This window comes from Octodon degus, unplaced genomic scaffold (genome assembly GCF_000260255.1).
Source record: "Octodon degus isolate 3935 unplaced genomic scaffold, OctDeg1.0 scaffold00087, whole genome shotgun sequence".
NCBI classification, from domain to species: domain Eukaryota; kingdom Metazoa; phylum Chordata; class Mammalia; order Rodentia; family Octodontidae; genus Octodon; species Octodon degus.
Genome location: NW_004524663.1, coordinates 5,893,167 through 5,901,842, shown reverse-complemented (window position 1 = coordinate 5,901,842; position 8,676 = coordinate 5,893,167). Strand labels below are relative to the sequence as shown.

The window sequence follows — 8,676 nt, the reverse complement described above, 5'->3', positions numbered from 1 at the left end:
CACACACACACACACACACACACACACACACTAAATAAATAAATAAAGAAGAAGGGGACTTGCTAAGTCACCAAGTGACCTGGCCTGGGCTTGAACTTTTGATCTTTCTGCCTCAGCTACCCAGGGTGCTAGAACTGCAGGCATGCATGGTGATATCTGGCAGACTAACAGATTTTGACAAAGTTTTCTGTAACTTCTTTCACCTTTTACTTGAACTGCAACTATACCTTTATTGTCTTTTATTCTTATCATTATTCCTTTGTTCTTACGTTAAGCACTTAGATTCAGATAAATTAATACATGCGAGGTGCCTATGAAGTGCGGGCCTCACAGGTACTCATTAAGTTAGTACTGCCATTCTCCTGCTACAGGTACACGAGCTGTTAGTATCCCCTCACATTCACTCCGTAGATTTCAAGTAGAAATTGAGCTGTTTGTGGTCTTAAAGCGAAGAAGAAAACATCCGTTACCACCTGTTAGGTATATTTGCTTTAGAGACCAATGTCTTTCTCTTTGGGCCTGCGCTTGGGTATCTATGATGTGGTTTACAACGTGGTTTGTATCTAACGTGCCTTCCAGGAGGCTCGAGAATAGTTAAGTCACTGAATCAGAAAATGTCATCACTTTTCCTGGCAACTCATCTGAGCAGATGGCAAATGACTATTTTTACAGCTTGTTTCTCCATTCCATGAAGAAATATTTATTAACATTGTTTATTTCTGTTGCACGTGGGCAACCAACAAGAAACGAAGTAAGGCAGGGCCACTGGGGCTGCGCTAAGGGGGAGCGAATGTGGAACCGCTCTGGCTTCTGGGAGGTAAACAAGCCCTGCCTCCACCCGCAGGGAAGGCGGCCAGAAGACTCACCACTGGGAAGCGCTAAGCTGGTAGTGCTGGGAGAGCTCAGGATCAACTCCCCAGACAGAATGATATTTATCAGATTTATTAAGTCATCAATCACAAAATGCACTTTATTTTATATAACCATGTAAGAAAGCAGAGGCATTTGAAGTTGGGACTGTAGCGGGGCAGTCCCTGAGGATGCTGGGGCACCAAAAGAACATAAGGAAATCAACCCACCCCATAAATAAGGATGACAGGGCTGGCCAAATAGCTCAGTGGATTAAAGCACCTACGAGCAGGCACAGGGGCCAGGGGTTTGATCCCCGGGCTGTGCAGAAACAGCGATTGAGACTGGGCATGGTGGCACGAGCCTGTTACCTCAGCTCTTGGGAGGCCATAAACAGGTAGATCACTGTCTGTAAGTCCTACCTAGTAGTGAGACCCTGAACACCCTGTAGACCCTTCCCTGAAAATACCGGGGAAAAAATGAGGACAAGGGGACACATATTAACCTGGGAGTGGAGAGAGTGGGCTGTCTCTTGAGGACCTGACCCATAAACTGGTTGCTGGCACCGTTTGCACTCTGAATTCACACGACCAGTGAGGTATAAAGGCTGTTGGGAAAAGAATCTAAACATCGGTCTTAGGTTCAGTGTCCAGTACTGGAAAGAAATGGACTCCACGGCAACTATGAGATGGATCTTTTAGATACATTTTTTGATGCACAAAAAATATGTATATCTGGGACTAGTGATAAACACAGGAACCTTCATCCCCTGTGAGGTCCACCAAGAAAATTATTCAGCTTATAGAGTTAAGAGAATAAAAATTAGAAAGAGGTCAAGACAGAAACCAAAGTCCAAAAATCAGGCCGGGACCCAAAAGGTGACCCACAGAAGGACCTGGGAGAGAGGCAAAGCCACGGAGGACCCTGCATCCAACAGTGAGTGGGACACGAAAGGGTTATAGTTCTGACCTCTCGTTTTCTGCTTTGGGGCCAGGAAAAGGCATCCTCTGCTCTAATTCCTCATCAGTAAAGTAGGGAAAAAATTATCTCTAGGCTTCCTGAGATGAAACAAGTAATTATATTTTAAAGTATTTTATATACTAAAAAAGCACTGTCCCAATAAAATACTTACGTGATTATACTTATTCTTGATATAAATATTCTGAATGCTCTGTTAGTCTTTGTTTTCTGATTTCGTAATTTTCACTTAGAAGAAATGTGCACATAAATCCAGCCTTTCAGAAATGCTTATGACGTAACTAAACACTGCCCACATCTAATGTCTGCCCTATTTGGTCCCAAATTCCAAAGGACTGGTTATCACTGTTACTGAAAATAGAAAAGGGAGAAAAAGATCACAAACAAAATCCCTCCGTCCAGGACAAGATGTATTTGTGCTTAAAAAGCACTCAGTTCTCACAGGGCTACTCTTGGCCTCCCTGAAACTCCCAACACCAAAACCAAAATGTAAACGGCACAGATGTGCTCACAGCTACTGAAGGTGGGCTGCGGGAGGCAGCGTTACAAGGGGACCCAACAGGAGCGGGCTGCGAAATACTGACATGGACTACCCAAAGCAAGGAGGAAGAGCGTTGGGAGGAGAGACACCACCGGGGCTGTTTGAACATCTTGGCATGTTCTGGTCAAGCTTATTAAGAGGGACAGATGGGAAAGAGCGAAAGGGGACAGAAGGCACCCGGCTGGGCATAGGGCTTCCCCTCCAAGCCTTGAGTAGCCATGGCAATGCCGAAGGGCACCTGTTGTTCTGCAGCAGGGAGTGGAGACCCGGAGTTCTGCAGGCTCTGACCTCCTCCATGACATGCCCCAGGTGAACCTGTCTAAGGGACAAACAGCATGGCAGGGAGAGCTAAGGCTCTGTGTCTGCCTCACACTGGAAGGTGCCAGATATTTAAGGATGGAAAGCTTAAGGAACGGCACTCAGCACTGTTTTCACTCTGTTGCTCACCCCACATGTCTGGGTAGGAAACAAAAGAGGTTAAGGAAAGAAGAAATCAGATAAATGCAGATTAATAAAGGAAAAAACAGCTACACAGAACAGCAAGATGAGTTAAGCTGGGAAGTGAGACTGAAAAGCAGTAAGAACCTGGAATGCAAGAGATTAAAGGAGAGGTCTAGGCCGGCCAAATAGCTCAGCAGATTAGAGCGCCTGCAAGCAGGTACAAGGACTGAGCTTGGATCCCTGGGCTGGCCGTGCTGGGCCCCACCCCCGGGGCGTGCTGAGACAGCAACTGAGACTGGGCATGGTGGCGCACTCCTGTAATCCCAGCTCTTGGGAGGCTGTAAACAGGTGGATCACTATGAGTCTGATCCAGTAGTGAGACTCTGAACACCCTGCAGACCCTTCTCTAAAAACTACACACATACAAAAAAAGGAGAGGTCTAAAAGGTGAATGGAACGCAGGGTTTCTGAAGTACTAATTCTCTTGTGGAGTGGAGACCAGATAAACTGAGGAGGGAGGGGAGTCTGGAGAGGGGCCTAACCTTTCAGTCCTCTAATACACGGTATCCGCCAATGCAAATATTGTAAGAATGACTTTTTTTGTTTTTTCTTCTCTGTTAAAGAATGACCATTTTAAAATACAAGTCAACCCTTCACTAAGGTGGACTAAAACTGCATTCCATTCATTTTATTCTGAACCTCTGAGTAACTTTTTTTTTTTTTTAACACATATTTTTACACAGAAATTTAGAAATCTAACCATATGCAGCATTTTAACAGGACAGTCTGGTGACTTTTTTTTTTTTTTCTTTTTCTTGTGTCTTTTTTTCATTTATTACCCATTTGAAAAAAGAAAAACCAAACCCCCCCCCAAAAAAAACCACTTTTACTTGTGAGATAGTATGGTAATAATTGGAATGTCATGACAAGCAGTATGTATTTAGAAGACCAGAATGACAGATATTCCAAGCGTGACCCTTCTATTACACATTGCTATCTTCAGTGCAGTTGCTTGGTTCAAAAGTATCAGCTGAGTAACTATTTCTATGAGGGCTATTTCAGTTAACAAACATGACAAGGACCAAATGGGTCCAAAGCTCTAATTATAAAAAGTGACCGCAAGTTCTGCTCATTTTTGGACAGTCTTTGTACTATAAAGAATGTGAAACGCACACTTTCTAAAAGTGATAACCATTAGAAGACATAGCCCACAAGTTTCTTGTGGATTAAAGGGCAAAGAAAAACAAAAACACAGAGGCCTGAGGTTTGTCTGCTCCTAAACAGTATTTCCGAGAAACCTGCACGCAAGGTCTATTTTACCTCAGCCAGGCTGTTGGCCAGCATTTTTGTTGAACTCAAATTCTTAAGGATTTTAGTGTTTGCCAGTCTCAATCTTTGGCTTTCAGCTAAATATGAGTGTTTCTAATCTGGAGGCCCTATGTGATACAAACTTGGGAACACACACTAAGAAGGCACCTCAGCACATCTTTTTCATATCGAGCAGGATTTTCCTCCGTGAGGAAGTCTGGCCCTTCAAGCTGCTCTGCAGGATATCTGCCACCAAAGAGGACCGCACAGGTTTTGGGGCTTGCTCTGGACCCAACGAGCCTGAGTACCACATGCCCCCGGAGCACCTTGCACACCAAAGTGCTTCACAAGCACCGCTTCCCCTCAGGTTCAATTGCCACTTTATAATTTAGAAATTAAGGAGCTAAAATGCCAAGCAGATTTTCCAGGGGCATAAAGTGAACTCACTGGCAAGTTTAAGCTTTAAACTGAAGCCTGTCTGGCAAATCCCTTGCCCTCAGTCACAGATGGGCTTTCAGTGGTGCTACGGTGAGGAAATGTTTCTTAAGTTACATTTTTAGGTAGGATGTTGGTTTGTTATAATTCTTTCCTAATACAAACTTCAAGATGCTTCTGTTTGTCTCCAACTCTAATAATTAACACTGAAAAATAAAAAAATATATCTTCACAGTGCACAATGATGACTTGAGGTAGAGTATTGATTATCACAATTAAACAGCATATCCTTTACTGCAGTCATGTGTGTGCACACAAACCTGCACATGTGTATACCAGGCAGAGCACAGGAAGGACACTTGAGGTCTACTCCCGGCAATCACCATTATACTCTGTTTCTGAGTTTGTCATTTTTAGATTCCCTAGGTGATAGACATCGCGCAGTATTTGTCTTTTTGTGCCTGGCTTATTTCACTTAACATAACGCCCTTCAGGTTGACGACCCATCTGGAATGGCAGGAGTTCTCCGTGACGGCCGACTAGTGCCCCCTGCTCCCTCTACTTTTCAGCCAAGAGAATACTTGTTGTACATCTTGGTTCACAAAATCAGGTTTTAGTGGACAGGTTATTAAAGAGTCAATGTCCCATTCCAAGACAGGGTGGGAAGGGGAGGAGATGTGGCTGATGACACTGAGTAACAGAGAGAAGGAACATTTTGGAAAACATCCACGTGCCTGAACCAAGAGGTCTGGCCTGCCTAGACCTGAACTAGACAACGGACAATGCAACAAAAAAATTTAGGCCGGCTAAATATATTTGGAGAAAACGATGCCACCTAAATAAAAAATCTACTTAACGTATTTTTAAATTACAGCAAATTCTTAACGCTTCAACAACTTTTGACATTTTAAGAAAAGAATATGTAGTATATGAAATCCTGAAAAAATACAGTAAGGCTGACCTGAGAAAAACCTATGTTCTGTGGTGTGGTAAAGTAAAATTACTAACAGATCATCACAGATTTTTATCCCTTGCTGATTACTGCTATTAAGATTGCAGTAGCTCATTTGATTCCAAATGAATGACAGATCTATTCCCAACTAATGTCAGGTCTCTGGATAAAAAGTATGCCTTCTCAAAATTGAAAGCTAGTAGGCCAACCAATTCTAATGACACATAAAGAGACAATTACGTAAAGCACCTGTCCCAAGTGGCATGCCACTATAAAAGCAACTTGTCCTTCACGCTGTAGCCTTGATTGAACCCTATCTTTTCTTGTTCTCCACTGAACTAGATAAAGACTGTAAGGTTTCTCAGTATTATATGGCTTGAAAAGTAATATTCACGGGGCCAGCCAGATAGCTCAGTGAACTAAAGCCCGCAGCAAGTGGGGTTCAATCCCTGTCTTGCCGCGCTGCCCCCGCCCCTGGGACATGCGGAGAAGGCGACTGAGACCGGGCGTGATGGCGCATGCCTATAATCCCAGCACTTGGGAGGCTGAAAACAGAGGATGGCTATGAGTGCAATCTATATAGTAAGACCCTGTAGACCCTGTCCTAAATACATAAATTTAAAAAAAAAAGTAATATTCGCATCAGTTAATCTTAAGGTATGAATAAGAGGTCTCCTAAAAAGTAAAAAGCAGCAGAAATCTTCCTCATTTTTTGAAACAATTACTTTTTTTATCTTTAGATACAGGGTCTTGCTATTCAGTTCAGACTTGTAGTGATCCTGTCTTAGCCTCCTCAGTGCTGAGATTACAGGCATGTGCCACCACGCCCAGTTTGGGAGCTGGCACAGCATGTAGTATCAGGGATTGAACTCAGGTCCTTGCGCTGGCCAGGCCTTGAGACAATTACTGACTCTGAAGCTACAAGAGGCTTTTTATGTGATCTGGAGAAAGTACCATAATTTCAGAGAGAGTGTCCTGCATTTTTTATGTTTCTTTCCACTTAAAGGTGGTATAGTTTTCACCAACAGGTAGTGAATTTAAATTCAGAAAATGCTAGGCCCATTTTTAAAAGCATAAGTTATCAAGGGCTGGGGAGATAGTTCCACAGTCTAAGCACCTGCCTGGCAAGCACAAAGACCCGGATTTGATCCCCGGTACCATAGGAGGGTCACTACAAGTCTGAGCTGTGTAGCGAGACCCTGTGCCAAATAAATAAAAGATTTAAAAAAAAAATTTTTTTTTTTAATAAAAATAAAAGCACAAGCTACCCAAATAGCCATAGTTTGGAAGCAATTCCTTACTTCTTTACTTTGACAAGTCTGTCCTCGGTTTTAAGGTGGCCAACTACCAAATGCAGTAGATTACATTTGGGACAACACAGAGGAGACAGTCTTGCCTCAGGATAGATACCAGCAGCCAGAAATGAGAAGAAAGGCAGCCCCCAGCCATCACGTGGGACCTTCCTTACTGAACCTGGCACAGGACCAACTAGAACACTGTGGCTAGAGAGTTTCTTTTTAAATTGGGAAAGTACTCAAGAGTATTTACTTAAGAAAAAAGGGAGCTTTATGAATTAAATCTCAGAAAAAAATTCTGGATGTATTTTTAAACTCCATTTGGTCCTCATAATATGTAAAATGTTTTTCTTCTGGCTTTTTATTTATTTGGAAAGGAAAGTGAAAAATCTATGTATTTACAACTATTTATTTCCTTAAAATACACAGTATATGAATTTTTTAAAAATATCCTTGGTTTTATTATGTATAGATTATCTTCAAATAAGGTACCCACTCTGAGAACAGCAGGTTCTGGCTTTCCTGTGAGCCCCTAAAAGAACATAAATTGGAAGTCTGGAGATGTAGGTCAGTAGTAGAGATGCTTTCCTACTTAGTAGGTGCAAGGCCCCAAGTTCAATCTCAAGTACTCAAAAAAAAAGGGGGGGGGTGATATAAATTGGCATCTTAAAGCTCGGCGTGGTGGCACACACCTGTAATCCCAGCACTCAGAAGACGAAGGTAGGGGATCCCTGCAAACTCAATTAGTGCCTCGAAGACTGCCCCTTCCCCACGAGAAGTATGTCTATTTGTGTATAACCCGATTCCACAGGATCAGCCGGCATCCTCTGAAGCCACACACCCTCCTTGTCTTACACCTGGGCTCCAGCTTCTCTGGTCCAGAACGAGGCCTCAGCCTGGAATCATTCAACTTCCATGTTACTCTTCTGCAAAGAATCAGGCAAGGCTTGCCACTGCACTGGGTAAAAGCGCTTGTAGACACTGATCTTATCCGAATCTGCTTCGGGGTGTCTCAGTAACAATTCCAGGCCGTGGGCTTGTTGTAGCCCTCCCCACAGCTGGCCGCCATGTGGTGTAGGGAGTCAGTGAGGTCTCGAGACAAGGTGTTGCCTTTCTTTTCTGGGAGGCTGGCCTCTGCTTCCAGGTCGTTTAGTACATAGGGCTTCATACAAGCTCTGTGGGCCTCCCCTCGTTCCACCTCCATGGCTTTCACCTTTCTCTTACGGACGGGAACAGCCTTGTTGGGCTCCATGGCAGACCCATCTCTGCCAGGCTCTGCCGTACAGATCTGGTGTGGTCCCAGGCATGTCAGATGGGAGCACTCCAACCTCAGCGCTGCTTTCCATCGAGCATTCCGGTTCAGATGCTTTCGGTTGATGCTATAACCATATTTCTGCCTCCAGGTCTTGCCTTTGGCCTTCAGCATTGCAATGACCAACACATAAGAGTTCACCCAGCACTCTCTGAGAGCCTCATGTTGACCCAGTATATGAATTTTTAAAAGCTACTAGATATAGAAATGTGCTTTAACACCAATTAAAACCTAAAGTATTTTTGTTTTGTAGTGAGTATAGAATAAAAGGATAAAAGAATATCAAATATGACTATACTCACTTGTATTAAATACATATTAAAATTAGCACAAATAGGAAAAAATTGAGAAAGTTCTAGCTCTCATTCTCATAAAGAATCATAAGGTATCATTGTTAAAATCATTAATGCCTCTTGTGTATGTAAAAACCACAAATTAAATGTCTAGAAGGGACTTTTTAAAAATGCCTTTGTACTTTAAAAGAACCATATGCTGGTAAATATTTTTTGTTTTTGGATATTTTAGCTTTATTGATACAGTTTGACAATAAAATTATGGATATTTA

General features: G+C 42.9%; 1 protein-coding gene and 1 pseudogene across 2 annotated transcripts in view; both read right to left on the bottom strand.

Moving 5' to 3' along the window:
* Positions 1–8,676, bottom strand: part of Kank1 (KN motif and ankyrin repeat domains 1) — a 232,556-nt gene that overhangs the window by 116,398 nt on the left and 107,482 nt on the right. The window lies entirely within an intron of this gene.
* On the bottom strand, positions 7,702–8,225 carry LOC101577467 (annotated as a pseudogene).